Source organism: Neophocaena asiaeorientalis, unplaced genomic scaffold, assembly GCF_003031525.2.
Source record: "Neophocaena asiaeorientalis asiaeorientalis breed wild unplaced genomic scaffold, Neophocaena_asiaeorientalis_V1.1 scaffold317, whole genome shotgun sequence".
Lineage (NCBI taxonomy): Eukaryota > Metazoa > Chordata > Mammalia > Artiodactyla > Phocoenidae > Neophocaena > Neophocaena asiaeorientalis.
The window spans coordinates 3,065,118-3,086,599 of record NW_020173114.1 but is presented as its reverse complement, the minus strand read 5'-3'; positions in this window follow the sequence as shown (position 1 = coordinate 3,086,599).

The window sequence follows — 21,482 nt, the reverse complement described above, 5'->3', positions numbered from 1 at the left end:
GCACACGTGTGCATGCACAGGGTAGTTGCTATTTTCATTACATTATTATATTATGTTTGTTACTCTCTTCTTGCTATATATTTTACTCCTCTCCCTTATTCCCTCTCTCCTCTCTCTCTCCTCTAAACTATTTAATGGATTTGTAGTATCAAGTGATTCCTTATGTTATTGATTCTGATTTACTTAATCCTTGTAATGGAGATTTATAGACTAAGTGAAGATGGAATTTTGAAAATGCAGAAATATTGATTTTGTTATAAGCATAAAATTCCAGCATAACTGTATGAACATCTTGTTTGCGTTAAAATTTCTAAAAGGTCTTGCCATTTATGTTATCTGATATAGCCTGGCTTACTAGAGGATCATTTCTCTATAGACTTGATTGATATGAACTCAACGATATCATCCAATAAAATAATTGAATGATTTATTTGGAAGAGGGATGACCTAACAGTTAGGTGATTGGCTGACTTTTTCACTTTTTAACTATCCTTCCCCACATTTAATAGATATAGATGACATGGTGAATCTATATAGTTTTAGCTTCTAAAGTTCTGCTTCATTCACTTATTCATCCATCCATCCATTCATTCATTCATATTCATTCACAAAACATTAACTGGACCCTACTCTGCATGTTCTGTAGAAAACACTGGGAAAATAGCAATGAGAAAAACAGATACGGTCCCTGCCTTCATGGAATTTATAGTCTTGTTAAGGAGACAACAAAAACAAAACAAAAGTTGCAATAAATTCTATGAAAGAAATAGTGCTTTTGTTATAAAAACTTGGAATTCTTTCAGATCCGTTGAAATAGGATGACTCGTAAGGGCTGATTGAACAACAAAGTGAATCATCACACAATTATATCTGACCAAATAACTCAAGTAATTTTTATGAGTCTAATTATTTCAGTTATCTGGGCATATCAAATAAAATTAACCATGGGGCAGTCTGACCAGTTCATCACTTATTGATCTAAGAACTATTGGTCTGGTATAAACTTTTTTTAAAAATAGATTTTTTTTAACTGTTTCTTGCTGGATTCAGTATTTCTTGATATTTCTAAGTTTCACCATTTTAAACAATTTGACTTTAACCAAAATTATTGTTACTTAAAAATTAGAACTTGAACTATTTTGCATTTAAAGATGAACATTGTCCACTGTTCATAGGAATGTAAATTGGTACAAGCAGTATGGAAAACAGTATGAAGCTTCCTTAAAAACCTAAAAATAGAGCTATCATATGATCCAGGAATTCCACTCCTGGGTATATATTCAAAAAAACAAAAACAGTAATTTGAAAAGATACATGTACCCCAATTGTTCATAGCGGCATTATTTACAATTGCCAAGATATGGAGGCAACTTAAGATATGGAGGCCATCCACAGGTGAATCGAAAAGAAGATGTGGTATATATATTCCAGTGTGTGTGTGTGTATGTGTGTGTGTGTGTGTGTGTACACACACACACACACACACACACATACTGGAATGTTACTCAGCCATAAAAAAGAATGAAACTTTTGCCATTTGCAACAACATGGATGGACCTTGAGGATATTATGCTTAGTGAAATAAGTCAGACAGAGAAAGACAAATACTGTTTTAACTTACATATGGAATTAAAAAATAAAATGAACAAATGGCTATGACAAAACAGGACCAGACTCACAGGTACAGAGAACAAACTAGTGGTTACCACTACGGGGAGAGTGGTTAGGGGAGTGGCAAGATGGGGGAAGGAGATTAAGAGGTACAAACTCCTAGGCATAAAATAAATAAGATACAAGATGTAATAATATACAGCACAGGGAATATAGCCAATATTTTATAATAACTTTATATGGAGAATAATCTATAAAAATATCAAAGTATGCTGTATACCTGAAAATAATATAATATTGTAATTATTGAAAATAAGTGTATTTTCAACTATACTTAAAGAAATGAACCTTAGGAATCACTTTAAAGTTTGTAATAATGAATTATTATATTCTTTCTTTAATTCTTCCCCCAAAGACAGAACTACGTACTATTTATAGATAGTTTGGATATAATCTAGTATATTTAGATGTACATAAATCTCACATTTGGAAAAATGCTTTGGTCATCATGTTAAATAGTTAGTTTACGTATCAACTGAGGAACAGAGTGTTAGCGTAGGCCAGCCTGCTTGTAGGCCTGGTTTCCAGCTTTGAGTTTTCTACAGCTTTGTAAAACTGTAAAGAAGCAAATTCACGCAACTCAACAAATACTCAACAAGAGTTTATTTTGTCCAAGCCATTCAAATCTTTATAAAAATTGAACTATCTTTAAGAAAATTACCATTTATTTTTGAGGGGAAAAGCAATTTCAGTAGTAAGAAACATATGATGGAATAAAATCAGAGTCATAAAGAAGAATCAACTAGGAGCTAGCATTGTTCAAATGATATATAAATCATAGGGAGAAAAATAAATCTGAAAAAGCTCCACACAGGAGCTGGCATGCAAAATGGGCCTTCAAAGTAGATAAAATTTCAGTGAGCAAAGATGGATAAATGGAGGTTTCCAGGGAGATAGCTCACCACGAACAAAGGAACAGAGGCAGGAAAGTATGTGTCAACTTCACTGACTTGGAACTGTACACACAGCAGAATAAAACAGTTTTAACCTCTCTTCTCCCCTAGTATTTCAGTATTCTCTCTTCCTCCTCGTGTGATCAAATTTTAAAATTGCTTTTCAGATTCTCCTGAGTCGAGTTGTCCCACCCCAGTGCAAGGGAGTGCAGAATCAACTTTGATAAAATGCCCTACGCATAGGTGCTCAATAAATATTTGTCCAATAAATGAATAAAAGAATGAATCTCTGCTCTCCATCCCCTCCTCCCCTGCCTTCCAATCTCTTCTCTTTGGTCCTGAGAAATCATCAGCTCAAAGGGCTTAGACATAGAAAAGTGATTCAGAAAGTCATTTTTAAGCAGGACCTCTTAGCTCTCAGTCCCAGTGGAAGGTACCTAATTTGTGGCAACCACGGGTTATGCTAGAGGAGGATCACCCCCTTGTGCTTGAGGTGCTTCTCGGTGAAGCCGAGAAGGTTTGCAGTTCATCACTCTCTTTCCTTTGTCACTGCCTGTGGCTACCTTGGAGATAGTTGAGGGTGCTACAGCACAAGCAGGCTGTCCAAGGGGGAAAACAAAGGCAGTTGTCTTGGGAGAGTTCTAATCCACTCATTTAAGAAAAAAGACACCTCTGGCTTCCTGGGGTTGCGGGGTTACTTTCACCTGGAATCTCATTCTGTCGGCTTGGTTTCATGTCCTCCACGTAGCTCATCGGATAATTCTGCACCAGTCCCAGCAGACACATGCCCAGAGAGGCCAATGGGCTTTGTTAAAATCATTTTTTTGTAATACCATGTTGCAATGTTTCTAAAATTTTTAAATCATCTTAATTTGCTTTTAATCTTCCACTCAAAAATGGTTTTCACCACATTTAATCAAATTCCAAAAAGAGTAGACTTGAGGAATTGACCTTGGGGATGGTTATCCTTAGCCTTGGCTAGGGATACCACGTCAAGGTTCCTGTCCTGCCAGCATGTCACAATGCTGCCAGGGAAGGCATTTGCTGTTTGCCATTCTCTCTGTGGGGTTCTCACCAAGCACCACTGAGAACAGCTTATTCCTCCATTTCCTTTTCTGACAACACTGGGGATTTGAATGCAGCCTTGCCGGCTTTCCCCATACCGAGTGCCATACTAAAACAATTGGAGCTAAAGACACCCTTTCACATTATACTTTGGCACACATTATTGGTATCTGCAGGTACTTTTATGCCTTGTTAAGAGGTGGAATTTTAGAAAGGCGTCACACTGCTTTTAAATACCTTCTGTACTTCACAGATTCATCATAATAATCACCCAAATTGACAGACAGTAAAACTTCAACTTTAATTTGCTTAGCAGTCATGGAAGATAACACAGTGTGAACAGATCCTCTGAATAAGCTATAATTGTTCTGTTATACCCATGTATTACCCTTCTCAGAAAAGGAAAGAATCTATAACAAGACAGCCTGTTGAGCCTGCTAAATGAGAAAAATGAAGCTTAATTAAAAGATCTATCTTTGCAATAAGGGAATTATATTTGTGTGTGTGTGCATCTGTGTGCGTGTGTGTGTGTATTCTTTCCTCATTATAAAAGATTCTGAGGTACATATTCCAATCATACTTTTATAATTATCTGCAAGCACAACACATGGCATACTGGGCTTCATTACCCACATCGCTGTATTTTACTTTGCCTCTGTCAATAGGAAATGCAGCAGAAAATGGTTGACCAGTTATTTTGGAAATCCAGAGCTACATTATTAAAGTCAAAAACATCCTTTGCTGGATGCAAATCTATGTACCAGTGTTCTTCTTGCTTAGTCCACAGGACATCTAGTGGTAAGCTATGCAGTAGCAGCAACTCACTGAGGCCCCTGTTAGCATTTTCCACTGCCAATACCTTTCTGCCACTGCCAATACCTTTCTGCCACTGCCAATACCTTTCCACTGCCGATACCTTTCTGCCAGTCTTTTCTTTATTGCACTTCTGCGGAAGCAGAAAATGGGCTGTCTGTCCCAACTGCAAATTTTTTTTTTAATGGAAAACAAGCACAAGCTCATCAGTCAGGTTCAAACAATCAAACGACATCTCTATAATCTGAGTGGAAAGAGAATTTCAAAAGAAATGTGTACATAAACTACAGATCATTACTAAGGCAGTGAGTTTTAAATTTTGGTGATGTTGTATGATTCTCATGGGTAACTTCTCTTTCTAGACATTGTGATGAACTTTCTAAGTGATCTCATTTTTCTTTATACTGTTCTCAGAGTTTTCAAAACTTTCTACTCCTACTTGGGCAGGATTTTTTTTTAATAAGGTAATATAAAATAATAAATACATTTTATGTAGTTACTACAGGTTATTTAGCTTTTGCACTCAAATATTCATGAATATTTCCTTACTAATTTTCCTCTCAACATGCACTTTCAGTATTTAATATGTAGATAAAAATGGGAACTCTAAAAAATGACTGACATGCTGCAACAAACACTATACAACAGGCAGGGCATTTTGCTCTGTATAGATTGCAAGAATTTGATTTCCCAAATAGATTTTTGGGAATCAATATGATCACATTCTTTAATTGCTTTTAAAACCAATATCTAAAATATAGACACAAACTCCTGTGATGTGGCTTTTAGTAGGTTAATTAGGTAATAATGAATGAGGTGCCATAGGTTAGCATAGAGTTAGCACAGCAGGATTTGTTTCAGCATGAAATGATGTTGAGTGTTAAAAATTTAATCTTTATGTGCTAATATGCATGGCATACCTTGTTAATTATTGCCAAAAGATTCTTTCTACTTCTGAACACTAACAAATGGGTAATTCAGAAATAGATTGTTTCGTAGCTGTCCGCACAGATTAGTTTGACAAAGTCTATAAGACATGTGAAAATTATGTAGCCTTTTAGTGTGAATACTTACAATATATAACACACCAGTTGTAAGCATTGTAGTATGGGACACTTACGTCTTAAATAAATTAAGTAGAGATAATTTTCAGTTTTTAAACTTATTTTCTTTTAAAGCATTCATATCTGAATATAAAAGTATACTTACTGTGTATAAAAGCATATGCTTCTTACTGTTGTTGCCTTCTCAATTTCTGTTTTCCTTCACCATTGAAGGAAAGTCTCATTTACTTTTGATATCAGTAGTTCTGATTAAGCTAATGATGTTGGATTTCAGAAATAGTGTTAAATACATAAAATATTAAATTAGGCGTGCAAATACAATTACTGAAGTAGCATCTAAATTTCATGACATTTTGGTATCATCCACATCTATAAAACAAATAGTAAAAGTGAGTTTTATTATCTGCTTCATTATTTGTAACTCTAATTTAAAATCAGTAGCCAAATATGAAACAAGCTGGTTCATTAGAGATTAAATAATTACTTAATCATCTGTTTTGTGAAAATAAAACAATGAATTTCACAAAGTAATTTTCTTTAATTGAGTCATAATTGATATATAACATTGTATTAGTTTTAGATGTTAGATATAATGATTTTTTATATGTATATATTGCAAAATGATTACCACAATAAGTTTACTTAATATCCATCACCACACATAGTTACAAAGTTTTTTTGGTGATGAGAACTTTTAAGATCTATTCTCCTAGCACTTTCAAATATATATTACAGTATACATTACAGCATTGTTTACTATAGTCATCATGCTCTACATTACACCCCCAGGACTTATTTATTTTATAAGTGGAAGTTTGTATCTTTTGACCATTTTGTATCAAGTTTGTATCATTTGACCATTTTGACCAGCCATTTTGCCCTGGCTGCCTATGGCAACCATCAATCTGTTCTATAAGTTTAGGTTTTTTGTTTTGTTTGTTTGTTTGTTTTAGATTCCACATATAAGTGATATCATACAGCATTTGTCTTTCTCTGTCTGACTTACTTCACTGAGCATAATGCCCTCAAAGTCCATCTATGTTCCTGCAAATGGCGGGATTTTCTTCTTTTTAATGGCTGGATAATATTCCATTGTATTTATATTTTTTCTTTATCCACTCATCTATTGATGGACACATAGGTTATTTTCATGTCTTGGTTATTATAAGTAATGCTGCAATAAACATGGGGGTGCAGATATCTTTTTGAGTTGGTGACTTTGTTTTCTTTGGATGACTACCCAGAAGTGCAATTGCTGGATCTTATGGAAGTTCTATTTTTAATTTTTTGAGGAATCTCCATACTCTTTTCCATAGTGGCTGCACCAGTTTACATTCCCACCAACAGTGCACAGTGGTTCCCTTTTCTTCACATGGTTGCCAACACTTCGTATTTCTTGTTTTTTATTTCTTGTCTTGTTATTTCTTTCTCTTTCTGACAGTTTGTTATTGCTGTATAGAAATACAACTGATTTTTGTGTATTGATTTTGTATCCTACGATTTTACTGAATTCATTTAATAGTTCTAACAGTTTTTTGGTCGAGTCTTTAGGGTTTCCTATATATAATATCATGTCATCAGCAAATAGAGACAGTTTACATCTTCCATTCCAATTCCAATGCCTTTAGCTTCTTTTCTTTGTGCCTAATTGCTCTGGCTGAGACTTCCAGGACTATGTGAATAAAAGTAGCAAGAATGGGCATCCTTGTCTTGTTCACAAAGCCATTTATGGTAAAATCCTATTTAAATGTTTTGCAGCAGCATGATTTCCAAGAACTACTCAATTATACTGTCTTGTACATATTACATTATGTAACAGGTGAGATATGTAAATATGATTTTATGGCACTAGGAGGCCCAACAAATAGTACATCTTTTCTCCACTCAGATTGAGAACTTCTTGAGAGATAAGCACAGGGATCAGGCAGAGTGAGATCAAAACCATACCTTTAAAAAAGGGCTTCCCTGGTGGCGCAGTGGTTGAGAGTCCGCCTGCCGATGCAGGGGACACGGGTTCGTGCCCCGGCCCGGGAAGATCCCACATGCCGCAGAGCGGCTGGGCCCGTGGGCCATGGCCACTGAGCCTGCGCGTCCGGATCCTGTGCTCCGCAACAGGAGAGGCCACAGCAGTGAGAGGCCCACGTACCGCAAAAAAAAAAAAAAAAAATTAACTGATAATACTTTATTAAGGAGAGCTTTTGGCACAGTGGATTTGCTAATATTTTACCCTGATTTAATCAGGCTTCTCTATCTGGTCACAAAGGTGACCAACACATGCACCTCTGTCTAAATGAGGAGAGACTGTCTTGCTAAATTTACCACTTGGGCAACAGAACTGGTGAGAATGCACCTTCCTTGCAGATAGGCAGAACTGAAGAACAGAGAAAAGTAGGGCTGAGCTGAGCGATACTTGCTCAGTACTTCTTTGAAACTCACTAGTCAGTCTTCTTCCAGGGTAGCTTTTATGGACTGCATTGTGTTCCTCTCCCTCAACACTCCATTCATATTTTGAAGCCCTAACCCTCCATGTGACTGTATATGGAGACAGGACCTTTAAGGAGATAATTAAAGTTAAATGAGGCCATAAGGATGGTGTTCTAATCCAATAGGACTGGTGTCCTAATAAGTAGAGAGACCACAGGGATACATGTACACAGAAGACAGGTCATGTGAGAACACAGGGAGAAGAGAGGCTTAAGAGAAACCAACCCTGATCTTGACTTCCACTCTCTAGAAAATGCATTTCTGTTGTCTAAGCCACTCAGTCTGTGGTCTTTTATTATGGTAGCCTGAGCTGACTGATGCTGTGGCCCAGCATTGCTCTAGTGGATGGTCCTTCATGTGGAAATAAGATTCACTCTAACACGAGCTGGGGAGTAAGATTCACTCTAACACGAGCTGTTGTTTCACAGTATCCATCCTGTCTCCTGGACTAGATTATAAAGGTCTCAGGTTCAAAGACCATGTATTCTACTTCTTTATCTTGGCAAGGTAATTAGCACATTCGTACTAGATAAATACTTGTATATTAATAATGCTTTTGCATTTTATAGACTGTTCTGCCTTTTAAGTTTTATTATTTTCTTCTTCCCCCTAAATTCTGTGCATTACACTAACTGTGACCATCTTCATTACTAGTGTAAGAGAGCTAAATCTCCAACTAGAAAGCTCTGCTTCTGTGTGAGGGTGTTAATTATTGTGTATTAATAGTATATCATGCCGATGAATGTAAAACTTTCAGCTAAAGAATCACAAAGTGAAAGTTAGATAATCTCATTGCAGTTGTCATGAAAATATAGTTGCTTGAGGGTTTGTGTTCAATCTATGCGTGAGCTGCTTTACATTTTTTAAAGAACTTTTTGGAAATATTTTTTAGCTTAAAAACAGTTACAAAAATAGTACAGACAGTTCCCACATTGCCCTCACTCAGATTCCCCTAATGTTAACATATCATATGGCCTTAGGGCAATTATAGAAACCAGGAAATTAATATTGATACAATTTATCAATGAATCTACAGACCTTGTTAGAATTTTGCCAATTGTCCCAGTACTGTCCTTCTTCTGGACAATTGCCACATTGCTCTTAGCTGTTCTTAATTTCCCCCGATTGTTAACAGTTGTTCAGTCTTTGTCTTTTATGACCTTGATATTTTGAAGAGTACCAGTCAATCATCTTGGAGAATATTCCTCAATTTCTGTTTGAAGTCTTCTCATGATTAGATTAAGGTTATATATTTTTGCCCAGAATATCACAAATAATGTGACATTCTCAGTGCATCATATGAGGAGGTGTGATGTCAGTGTAACTTATTACTGATGATTGCAACTTGGATCATTTGGTAAAGATGCTGTCTGTAAAGATACTGTTTTCCCTTTTTAATTAATAAGTGAGGCAATACTCTGGGACTCTGAATGTATTCTGTTACTCATCACACTTTTGCCTACTAATTTTAGCATTCATTGATGATTCTTGCCTACAACAATTATTTCTGTGGTGTCTACCTAATGATAATTTTCTACTTCCATCATTCCTTTTAATTTATTAACTGGAATTCTATAGTAATAAAGAGCTGCCCTTTCTCCTTTCTTTTTCTTCCTTCCTTTCTTTCTCTTTCTTCCTTTCTTCCTTTCTCTCTCCCTCTCTCTCTCTGTTCTTTCTTTCTTTCTTTCTTTCTTTCATGGATATAAATATAGATTCATGGATATTTCTTTTATTCTATTTGTATACAAATTTTATAAATCAATAAAGTCACTCTTCTAGCACCAATTAATATTAGACTTAGACTTGGAATGATGAGGCTGGTACGTTCTGATGTGTGTTAGTTGTGGAAAATAGAAATGGTACATGACAATCTATGCCCTCAAGGCGTTAGTAGAATAACTGGGGAGATGGAGAGACACCCCAAAAGATACAATGATATTATATTTGTATAAAAGCTCAAGACAACAAGAGAAGACACAGTAAGATGCATAAACACAGTCTATGTTTGATTGCCAAATGAGGTAGTAAATGTTAACACACTAAATGTTAAAGCTGACCACCTATGTTCTGCATAGGCCTGTTTCATGCTGCTCTAACTTGGAAGAAATCATAAAGCAAGTACCATATTTTCCAGAAAAAAAAAAAAAACCTCCTCATACCTATTTTCCTTATAGGTGAATATTGACCATTTATTTATGCATGAAAGTACAAGGAAGTCAATTAACTTGAGGTATAAAATCTCATAATCAGATTTGAGCTGCCTCTTTGGCCCTACATTAAAATTTTCTTCCTTAAAATCCACACCCCCATCTCATTCCAGGCACATGGAACTTAATTTTCCAGACTTAACACGTTTCCATGCCTCTGTACACACTATTCCCACAATCTGGAATGCCTTTCAATATGTCTGGAAAATTTATTCTCATCCTTTAAAACCAATCTCAAAAATCACCATCTCTCAGAAAGATAGTTAACTCCTCGATGCACACTTGTTTTCTGTCTCAGTGCCCTCATGGTTCATTCATACACCTCTTTTACATCTTACTGGTCAGTTGCAGTTTACCTGTCTCCTCCATGGCACTGAGACTTCACCAAGGGAGTAGCTCTGTCTTATGCTGCGTTATGCCTCAACATCTAGCTGAAACAGTGTCTGCAACAGAGCAAGTACTTGGTAAATGCTTGTTGAATGAATGAATGAATGGTTCACAGTTGAATAATAAAACATTTTACAGATATACCAACTTTCTTTCAAAGACAATATTTCAACATATTTTCATGAATTGGCAACATCATAATTTACCTTATTGGTGAGGTGCTTTGTCTTAGCCCACCTAGTCAGATCATTGAGGAAATTTCTTCCTGCTTATGAATGTTAGTTCTGGAAATGGTTGAATTGAATATCCACCTAGCCACCACTTCTCAATGTTATAAGAATTAGCACAGGACACAGGCTCTTAGCATATTGAGAATGCCAAAAATGCAGCATGTAGCCCTTCAGGCTGTTTCGGATTATATCAAATCTGTTGCTGTATTTAATACTACAACCTCTGAGTATGGAAAGAAGTCAATAGATATGTGTACTTTATTTGTAAAAATACTTGTAGCCTGAAAATACCTTGCTCTAGGATTAAAATTTCATAATAACAAATTTAAATGCTTTTAGAGTCAACTTTAAGGGGTGTTATTTTGCCAAGTGAAAATTTTTTTATAATTCAAATATCCTTTAATATATCCACGTTAAAACCCTTAATATTCCAGGCTTTCTTAAAATGTGCTTGCCTAAATTGAAACAGTTATTTGATATGTCTCTAGAAGTAGAAACCATAATGTAGAAGAATTCTGATGAGAACAGTCAATGGAATTTTTAAAACATTGAGATAATTGGGAAAGTCAAATTTCAAACTGTTTTAATGAAGACAAATTTAGGATTTAAGTCTCATTCATAAGTACCAGAACCCACCATCTCCACCTGTAGGAAAACATTTTGTTCTTGATTAATTGATCCATTTTCCATAAATCGACAGCTTCATTCCTTAGTCTCCATGAAGAAATAAAAACAGAACAGATAAGGTATTAAAGAGCTTTCAGTACCCCAGGTACAAATTTATTTGAAAAGGAAATATTTTCTACAAATTGCCCAGCATTTGCTTCAAGTACCTTGAATCTTTGTGATTATATGTACTATTGAATTTATGTCAAAAAAATTTTAACTGATGCCTGTGTTCAGTTATATTGTTTCATGACTAAGTCTGATGGCAAATGATCTTGCTTATTAATACATTCATTAGAGTAAACTTGTAAAGCTTCTCCTTGCAGTTTACTGAGCTAACCAGGCTTCAAAAAAATAAAACTATCCTCTTCAAATATTGTACATGGGTCTGTTTCCACAACCAGAAAAATCTGACAGTTCCTCTCCAGCATCTCGCCTTTGTGCACTTGCACTTTTGAATTTAATGAATACCAATGGTGAGTTCCCACACAAGGAAAAAATCTATTTAATACATCTTGTCATAGAGGAATAGGTCTGTTTGGTTCAGGGACTGGATGCCATATTCTGAGCTTGATACTTGAAAGGAAATTGCATTTTTTTTGTCAGACATTCACAAAAATTGAACTTTCTTAAAGATATAGGACTTCTATTGAAGCTGTGTTTGGTGATGTCTGAGAGGCCTGGACAGTGTCCACGAGGTCCATGCATCCCCTCTGGTCTGTTTGCCCCTGAGGTCCCATGGCTGCGCTGTTTGTGGGAGGGTGAGTAAGTGGAATATGAGACTGTGACTCTGAGTAAGCCACACCAAATACAAATGACTTGCCCATTTTCATCATCTGGTACTGTCTGCATCCCTTCTTTCCTGAAGATGTGACTAGTTAACTATTTTCCTGAGCTACTTAGGATGAACTATGAATGCAATGAATGCTATGATCAAGAATTTTAAGAATTACAAAGGGAGAGCTAATGTATATATGTGTGTGTGTGTATATATATCATATAGATTATATATACACACATATATATACTTACACATTCTGTGTTTAGATAATTAGAAGAGGCATGTATAGGCCATGCTTATGAATATATACACAAATATATACACACACATATAGACCTTCAAAATATATGTATACATACATAAATATTTGTGTGTGTTACATGTGCGGGGTGTGTGTGTGTGTGTGTGTGTGTGTGTGTAGGTGAGACCAACTAGTCTAGAGTTCTGGAAAAGGCATAGAACATTATACCAAAAGATCTAGATTCCAATGTCAGTTCTGCCACTTATAAACCAGGTTGCTCTGGGTAAATGACTTCATTTACTGAAGTCAGTTCTGAGCCCCAGTTTAATGTAATATAAAACTAGCGTTGTTATGTCTAGCTCAGCTGCATTCTCTGACAGAATTATAAAAATCAAATGGGATTTTATGTGTGAAATAATTTTGTCAAGTGTAAAGCACTTACGTCAATGTGAGTTAACATTCACTGATTCATTTTTTAAGCAACAACTATGTACCATACTAAAGATAGGTACATGATACAGTCCTTACAGACTCTCCCTCAATAATTTAGTCTAAATGGAAGTGGGTCAAAATTCAGAAACTTATGTGTAGTGTGATAAGCCTGATATTAAATTCTCATTTGTGTAAGTTATTTTGGAAACCACAGACAAGGGGCTTATGGCCCAGTGTGTTGGGGGGAAGGAGGTTTCTTGAAGGAAATGTTGCATGGGCTCAGCCTTTAAGAGTGAAGAGGAGTTAAAATAGTGAAGGAGAGCAGGAGAACAAAGGGTATTTCAGAGAAACAGCGCGAGCACAGGTGGAAAAGCCACAGACTGAGTGGGATGTCAGAAGCATTTGGGTATTGTTGGATAGCAAGAGGTAAGGGGGGTGGTCAGAGAGTGTTGCGACATAAGTAAGGGTGCTCAGGGTGAGCCGCATCCAAGAGGAGAATGGGAACTACGGAGGGGTTGCAAGCAGGCCAGCTGTGTGGACAGATTTCCATTTTAGATAAATCACTCTAGGGCTGTGTGCATGATAGACTTAAAGGGGATAAAACTGAGGGAAGAGAGACCTGCTAAGAAGCTGCTTCCATAGACAAGGCAAAGGTGTCTCGGCCTTGGCACTATTAACATTTGGAGCAGATGATTCTTTGTGATTTTTGGGGGTGGGTGTGGTCTGTGCACTGTAGGATGTTTTGCAGCATCTCTGGCTTCTAACCAGTAGATAGCAGAAGAATCCACTTCCTACCCCTAGATATGACAACTAAAAATGTCTTCAGAGTTTCCAGGTTTCCCCTGGGAGGTACCATTGCCTTGGTAGAGTATCACTGGCCTGGGTAAAAGTTGTGAAGGGTCATTCTAGCACTTTGGTAATTGGCAACAGGACAGACTCCAGAAGACTTTAGGAGGTAGCATTGACAATCTCAATGATTGGTTTGTTGGAGAGGAAGAAGGAGGGGGAAGAGTCAAGAATGATCCAAACTTTTGGCTTTGTTGACTGGTTATGTCTTCAATTAAGATGAATAATAAAAGCAGATGGGCATTTAATTGGATATGGCCTCTTTCAGTATTTTGGCAGCAAAAAGGTAACTGGTCCTTCCTTATGTTCAATATCAGTAGATTTGACAAATATTAAAAGTTTATCTTACATGTCAATTAGAGTGAAGGCGAGGGGAATTTACTGGGAGAAGGGGAGAAAGAATGAATGGCTATCTCTGTTTAACAGACAAGTAAATCTTAGGGTCATAGAAGAATGTGAAATTGTCTGATCCTAGGGAATCAGGAGATATTTGCATAAACCTTCCACTTAAATGGGAACCCAATATATTTCTAATTCTAGACCTCTTCTCTATAACAGAGAGTTGAGTAGAATCAGAAGAGCAGTGGGCTGAGATGCCCTGGTGATACACTTGGTTGCTTTGGGGAAAGAATTTTCAGCAGTGAACTTGGGGAAGGGAAACTATACAATTGCAATGAGTTGAGTGTAAATTTCAGTTATGGGAACTGTAGATTAGATTTTTCTTTACGTATTTAATTAATAATTATAGTGGCTATACAGTATTCTATAAGTTATAGGTGTACAATATAGTTATTTACAATTTTTAAAGGTTATTCTTATTTATAGTTCTTATAAAGTATTGGCTATATTCCCCATGCTGTACAATATATCCTTGTAGCTTATTTTGTATATAATAGTTTGTGCCTCTTATTCCTCCACTCCTGTATTGCAGCTCCCCTCTTCTCTTTCTCCACTGGTAACCATTAGTTTGTTCACTGTATCTGAGAGTCTGCTTCTCTTTTGTTATATTCACTAGTTTGCTGTATTTTTTAGATTATGCATATAAGTGATATCATACAGAATTTACCTTTCTGTCTGACTCATTTCATTTAGCGTAATGCCCTCCAAGTCCATCCATGTTGCTGCAAATGGCAAAATGTCATTCTTTTTAATGGCAGAGTAGTATGCCATCATAGGTATATACCACATCTTCTCTGTCCAGTCATCTGTCGATAGGTTGTTTCCATATCTTGGCAATTGTAAATAATGCTGCTGTAACATTTGGGTGCACGTATCTTTTTGAATTAGTGTTTTTGGTTTTTTCAGTTGTATACCCAGGAGTGGGATTGCTAGATCAAATGGTAGTTGTATTTTTAGTTTTTTGTGAAACCTCCATACTGTTTTCCACAGTAGCTGCACCAATTTACATTCCCACTAATAGTGTACTGGTGTTCCCTTTTCTCTACATACTCACCAACATTTGTTATTTATGTTCTTTTTGATGATAGCCATTCTGACAGGTGTGAGGTGATACCTCATTATGGTTTTGATTTGCATTTCCCTGATGATTAGCAACGTTGAGCATCTTTTCGCACGCCTGTTGGCCATTTGCATTTCCTTTTTGGAAAAATGTCTGTTCAGTTCTTCTGCCCATTTTAAAATGGGTTGTTTGTTTTTTTGATGTTGAGTTGTATGAGCTCTGTATATATGTTGGATATTAATCCCTTATTGGTCATATCATTTGCAAATATTGCCTCCCATTCAGCAGGTTGTCTTTTTGTTTTGTTGATGGTTTCCTTTGCTGTACAAAAACTTTTAAGTTTTTGTTTGTTTGTTTTTTGTTTTCTTTTTTTATTGAAGTATAGTCAATTTACAATGTTGTGTTAGTTTCAGCTGTATAGCAAAGTGATTCAGTTATATGTACATAAATATCTATTTTTTCAGATTCTTTTCCCATATAGGTTATTACAAAATATTGAGCATAGTTCCCTGTGCTATATACCAGGTCCTTGTTGGTTATCTATTTTATAGTAGTGTGTATATGTTAATCCCAAACTCCTAATTTATACCTCCTTTCCCCTTTGGTAACCATAAGTTTTCTATGTCTGTGGGTCTATGTCTATTTTGTATATAAGTTAATTTGTATCATTTTTTTTTAGATTCCACATAGGAGTGATATCATATGATATTTGTCTTCCTCTCTCTGGCTTACTTCACTTAGCATGATAATCTCTAGGTCCATCCATGTTGCTGCAAATGGCATTATTTCATTCTTTTTTATGGCTGAGTATTATTCCACTGGATAAATACACCACATCTTCTTTATTTATTCCTCTGTTGGTAGACATTTAGGTTGCTTCCATGTCTTGACTATTGTAAATGGTACTGCAATGAACATTGGGGTGCGTGTATCTTTTCGAATTATGATTTTCTCCAGATATATGCCCAGGAGTGGGATTGCAGGATCATATGGTAGCTCTATTTTTAGTCTTTTTAAATACTGTTTTCCACAGTGGCTGCACCAATTTACATTCCCACTGACAGTGTAGGAGGGTTCCCTTTTCTCCACACCCTCTCCAGCATATATTAGTTGTAGACTTTTTGATGATGGGCATTCTGACCAGTGTGAGGTGATACTTCATTGTAGTTTTGCTTTGCATTTCTCTAATAAGTAGTAATGTTGAGAATCTTTTCATGTGGTTTTTGTCCATCTGTATGTCTCCTTTGGAGAAGTGTCTATTTAGGTCTTCCCCCCATTTTTTGATTGGGTTGTTTTTTTTTTTCGTATTGAGGTGCATGAGCTTTTTGTGTATTTTGGAAATTAAACCCTTGCCAGTTGCTTCATTTGCAAATATTTTCTCCTATCCTGAGAGTTGTCTTTTTATTTTGTTTATGGTTTCCTTTGCTGTGCAAAAACTTTTAAGTTTAATTAGGTCCCATTTGTTTATTTTTGTTTTTATTATCATTACTCTAGGAGGTGGATCCAAAAAGATATTGCTGCAATTTATGTCAGACAGTGTTCTGCCTATATTTTCCTCTAACAGTTTTATAGTGTCTGGTCTTACATTTAGGTCTTTAATCCATTTTGAGTTTATTTTTGTGTGTGGTGTTAGAGAATGTTCTAGTTTCATTCTTTTATGTAGCTGTCCAGTTTTCCCAATGCCACTTATTGAAGGACTGTTTTTTCTCAATTGTGTATTCTAGCCTCCTTTGTCATAGATTAATGGACCATAGTGTGGGGGATTATTTTTGGGCTGTATCCTGTTCCATTGATCTATGTGTCTGTTTTTGTGCCAGTAACATACTGTTTTGATTACTGTAGTTTTGTGGTATAGTCTGAAGTCAGGGAGCATGATTACTTCAGTTCTGTTCTTCTTTATCAAGATTTTTTTGGCTATTCAAGGTCTTTTGTGCCTCCATACAAATTTTAAACTTATTTGTTCTAGTTTTGTGAAGAATGTCATTGGTAATTTGATAGGGCTTGCATTGAATCTGTATATTGCCTTGGGTAGTATAGTCATTTTAACAATACTGATTTTTCCATTCCAAGACCACAGTATATCTTTCCATCTATTTGTGTTGTTTTTAATTTCTTTCATCAGTGTAGTTTTATTTCTAGGTATTTTATTTTCTTTTTGATGTGGTGGTAAATGAGATTGTTTCCTTAATTTCTCTTTCTGATACTTCACTGTTAGTGTACAGAAATACAACAGATTTCTGTGTATTAATTTTGTATCCTGCAACTTTACAGAATTCATTGATGAGCTTTAGTAGTCTTCTGGTGGCATCTTTAGATTTTCTATGCATAGTATCATGTCATCTTCAAACAGTGACAGTTTTACTTCTTCCTTCCCAATTTGGATTCCTTTTATTTCTTTTTCTTCTCTGATTGCTGTGGCTAGGACTTCCAAAACTATGTTGAATAGAAGTGGTGAGAGTGGGCATTTTTGCTTTTTTTATAGTTTGGTTAGCAAGAGGGAAAAGGGGACTTATGGTAACAAGAGGAATCTTGAGGCTAAGAGGAGTACATTTTTCTCAAAATGTGAGAGATGTGAGCTTGTTTGGGAACTAAGGCATTAAGGTGTGTGGTGGGGTAAAATGACAGATCCCAGAAATTCTGAGAATAAGGATGGGTCAAAAGAACAAATGAATTTATTCTAGAATAGGAAGAGAGACACATTCTTTGAGACCGAAGGAAGAAAGGAAGGAGAGAGGCATTTTATTATTATTAAATTTGTAGTTAGACATTCTGGAAGCTGAGGAAAATAATTACTGATGGCTTTTGTAATGAAAAGGGCCTCTGATCATCTGCTAAGAGTGAAAGCAATGTGAGTCATGAAGAATGGAATAACTGTGGAAGAGAACTGAGGAGGAACTGACCAAGAATGATTGAAAGAGACAGGGCAGAGCTGCATTTAGACAAAATGAATTTGTAGCTGTATGGTTTTTCTCAAAGCAACAAACTGATGCCTAGGTATAGAAACACAGAAAGTAAATTATAAGAGTTATAGAAGCTGTGTTTTGCTAAGTGAATATGATGAAAGTACTAGAGTGTAAGGAGATTCAAAGGTGTTGATGAGACAGTAATTCAGATGATCAGTCATGAGGTTCAGGATGGGGGAAGAAAGAAGTGTCCAGTTCCATATTTACTAGCAGTTGGAATCTGGGCAAGTGCTGAAGATGATGTATGTGAAAAGTTTCTAACAAGGTACCTAATACATAATAGATCCTCACCAAATTTTAGTTTCTGCTCTCTCTTTTCCCTTCTAGGAGAAGTAATAAAGGTAGAGAGGCCAGTGCCACCAAGTAAATGACACATTCAGAGTCTCAATCTCTTTAACTGTTAAATTGGCATTATAATAATAATCGCTCTCTTTCCTCTATCTCAGGGAGTCATTGTAATATAATGTGAAATTATAATCAGTATAAATTGTAAAGTATTAGAGAAATGTAAGTTATTATGATTACAGATCCACATTATACAGTAGTCATGTAAATTTCATGGTCTTAATTATAAGATGCAGTTCAGTGATACCTGTGAGTGAAAATATATTCTGCCATGTCATATCTTATTTTCAGAAATTGTATCCATGGTGGAAATAATAAAACTAGTGTGTGTTTTATTCCAGAATGATGGAAAAAGTATTATGATCATGTCATGAAGCTTTTAATATAATGATTATACTATATGGTAGAAAATGCAAAATATGATTTGGGAAATAGATAATAATGAGGATTGGTGGAAAGCCGACTTTTTTAAACATCTTTATTGGAGTATAATTGCTTTACAATGGTGTGTTAGTTTCTGCTTTATAACAGATTGAAGGAGCTATACGTATACATATATCCCCATATCTCCTTCCTCTTGCGTCTCCCTCCCACCCTCCCTATCCCACTCTTCTAGGTGGTCACAAAGCACGGAGCTGATCTCCCTGTGCTATGCAGCTGCTTCCCACTAGCTATCTATTTTACATTTGGCAATATACATAAGTCCATGCCTCTCTCTCACTTCATCCCAGCTTACCCTTCCCCCTCCCCGTTTCCTCAAGTCCATTCTCAACATCTGCATCTGTATTCCTGTCCTGCTCCTCGGTTCTTCTTAACCTTTCTCTTTTTTTTTAGATTCCATATATATGTGTTAGAATCCGGTATTTGTTTTTCTCTTTCTGACTTACTTCACTCTGTATGACAGACTCTAGGTCCATCCACCTCATTACGAATAACTCAATTTCATTCCTTTTTATGGCTGAGCAATATTCCATTGTATATATGTGCCACATCTTCTTTATCTATTCATCTGTCGATGGACACTTAGGTTGCTTCCATGTCCTGGCTATTGTAAACAGTTGCAATGCACATTGTGGTACATGACTCTTTTTGAGTTATGGTTTTCTCAGGGTATATGCCCAGTAGTGGGATTGCTGGGTCATATGGTAGTTCTATTTTTAGTTTTATGAGGAACCTCCATACTGTTCTACATAGTGGCTGTATCAATTTACATTCCCACCAACAGTGCAAGAAGGTTCTCTTTTCTACACACCCTTTCCAGCATTTACTGTTTGTACATTTTTTCATGATGGTCATTCTGACTGGTGTGAGGTGATAGCTCATTGTAGTTTTGATTTGCATTTCTCTAATGATTAGTGATGTTGAGCATCCTTTCATGTGTTTGTTGGCAACCTGTATATCTTCTTTGGAGAAACGTCTGTTTAGGTCTTCTGCCCAATTTTGGATTGGGTTGTTTGTTTTTTTGTTATTGAGCTGCATGAGCTTCTTGTAAATTTTGGAGATTAATCGCTTGTCAGTTGCTTCATTTGCAAATATTTTCTCCCATTCTGAGGGTTGTCTTTTGGTCTTGTTTATGGTTTCCTTTGTTGTGCAAAAGCTTTGAAGTTTCATTAGGTCCCGTTTGTTTATTTTTGTTTTTATTTCCATTCCTCTAGGAGGTGGGTCAAAAAGGATCTTGCTGTGATTTATGTTATAGAGTGTTCTGCCTGTGTTTTCCTCTAAGGGTTTTATACTGTCTGGCCTTACATTTAGGTCTTTAATCCATTTTGAGTTTATTTTCGTGTATGGTGTTAGGGAGTGTTCTAATTTCATTCTTTTACATGTACCTGTGCAGTTTTCCCAGCACCACTTATTGAAGAGGCTGTCTTTTCTACACTGTATATACTTGCCTCCTTTATCAAAAATGTGGTGACCACATGTGTGTGGGCTTATCTTTGGGCTTTCTATCCTGTTCAATTGATCTATATTTCTGTTTTGGTGGCCGTATCATACTGTCTTGCTTACTGTAGCTTTGTAGTATAGTGTGGAGTCCAGGAGCCTGATTCCTCCAACTCCGTTTTCTGTTCTCAAGATTGCTTTGACTATCCGGGATCTTTTGTGTTTCCATACAAATTGTGAAAGTTTTTGTTCTAGTTTTGTGAAAAATGCCAGTGGTAGTTTGATAGGGATTGCACTGAATCTGTAGATTGCTTTGGGCACATAGTAGTTTCACAATGTTGATTCTTCCAATCCAAGAACATGGTATATCTCTCCATCTGCTTGTATCATCTTTAATTTCTTTCATCAGTGTCTTATAGTTTTCTGCTACAGATCTTTTGTCTCCTTAGGTAGCTTTATTCCTAGGTATTTTATTCTTTTTGTTTCAATGGTAAATGGGAGTGTTTCCTTAATTTCACTTACAGAATTTTCATCATTATTGTATATGAATACAAGAGATTTCTGTGCATTAATTTTGTATCCTGCTGCTTTACCAAATTCATTAATTAGCTCTAGTAGTTTTCTGGTAGCATCTTTAGGATTCTCTATGTATAGTATCATGTCATCTGCAAACAGTGACAGCTTTATTTCTTCTTTTCTGATTTGTATTCCTTTTATTTCTTTTTCTTCTCTGATTGCTGTGGCTAAAACTTCCAAAACTATGTAGAATAACAGTGGTGAGAGTGGGCAACGTTGTCTTGTTCCTGATCCTAGTGGAAATGGTTTCAGTTTTTCACCATTGAGGATGATGTTTGCTGTGGGTTCGTCATATATGGCCTTTATTATATTGAGGTAACTTCCTTCTATGCCTCCTTTCTGGAGGGTTTTTATGATAAATGGGTGTTGAATTTTGTCAAAAGCTTCTTCTGCATCTATTGAGATGATCATAAGTTTTTTATCCTTCAATTTGTTAATATGGTGTATCACATTGATTGATTTGCTTATATTGAAGAATTCT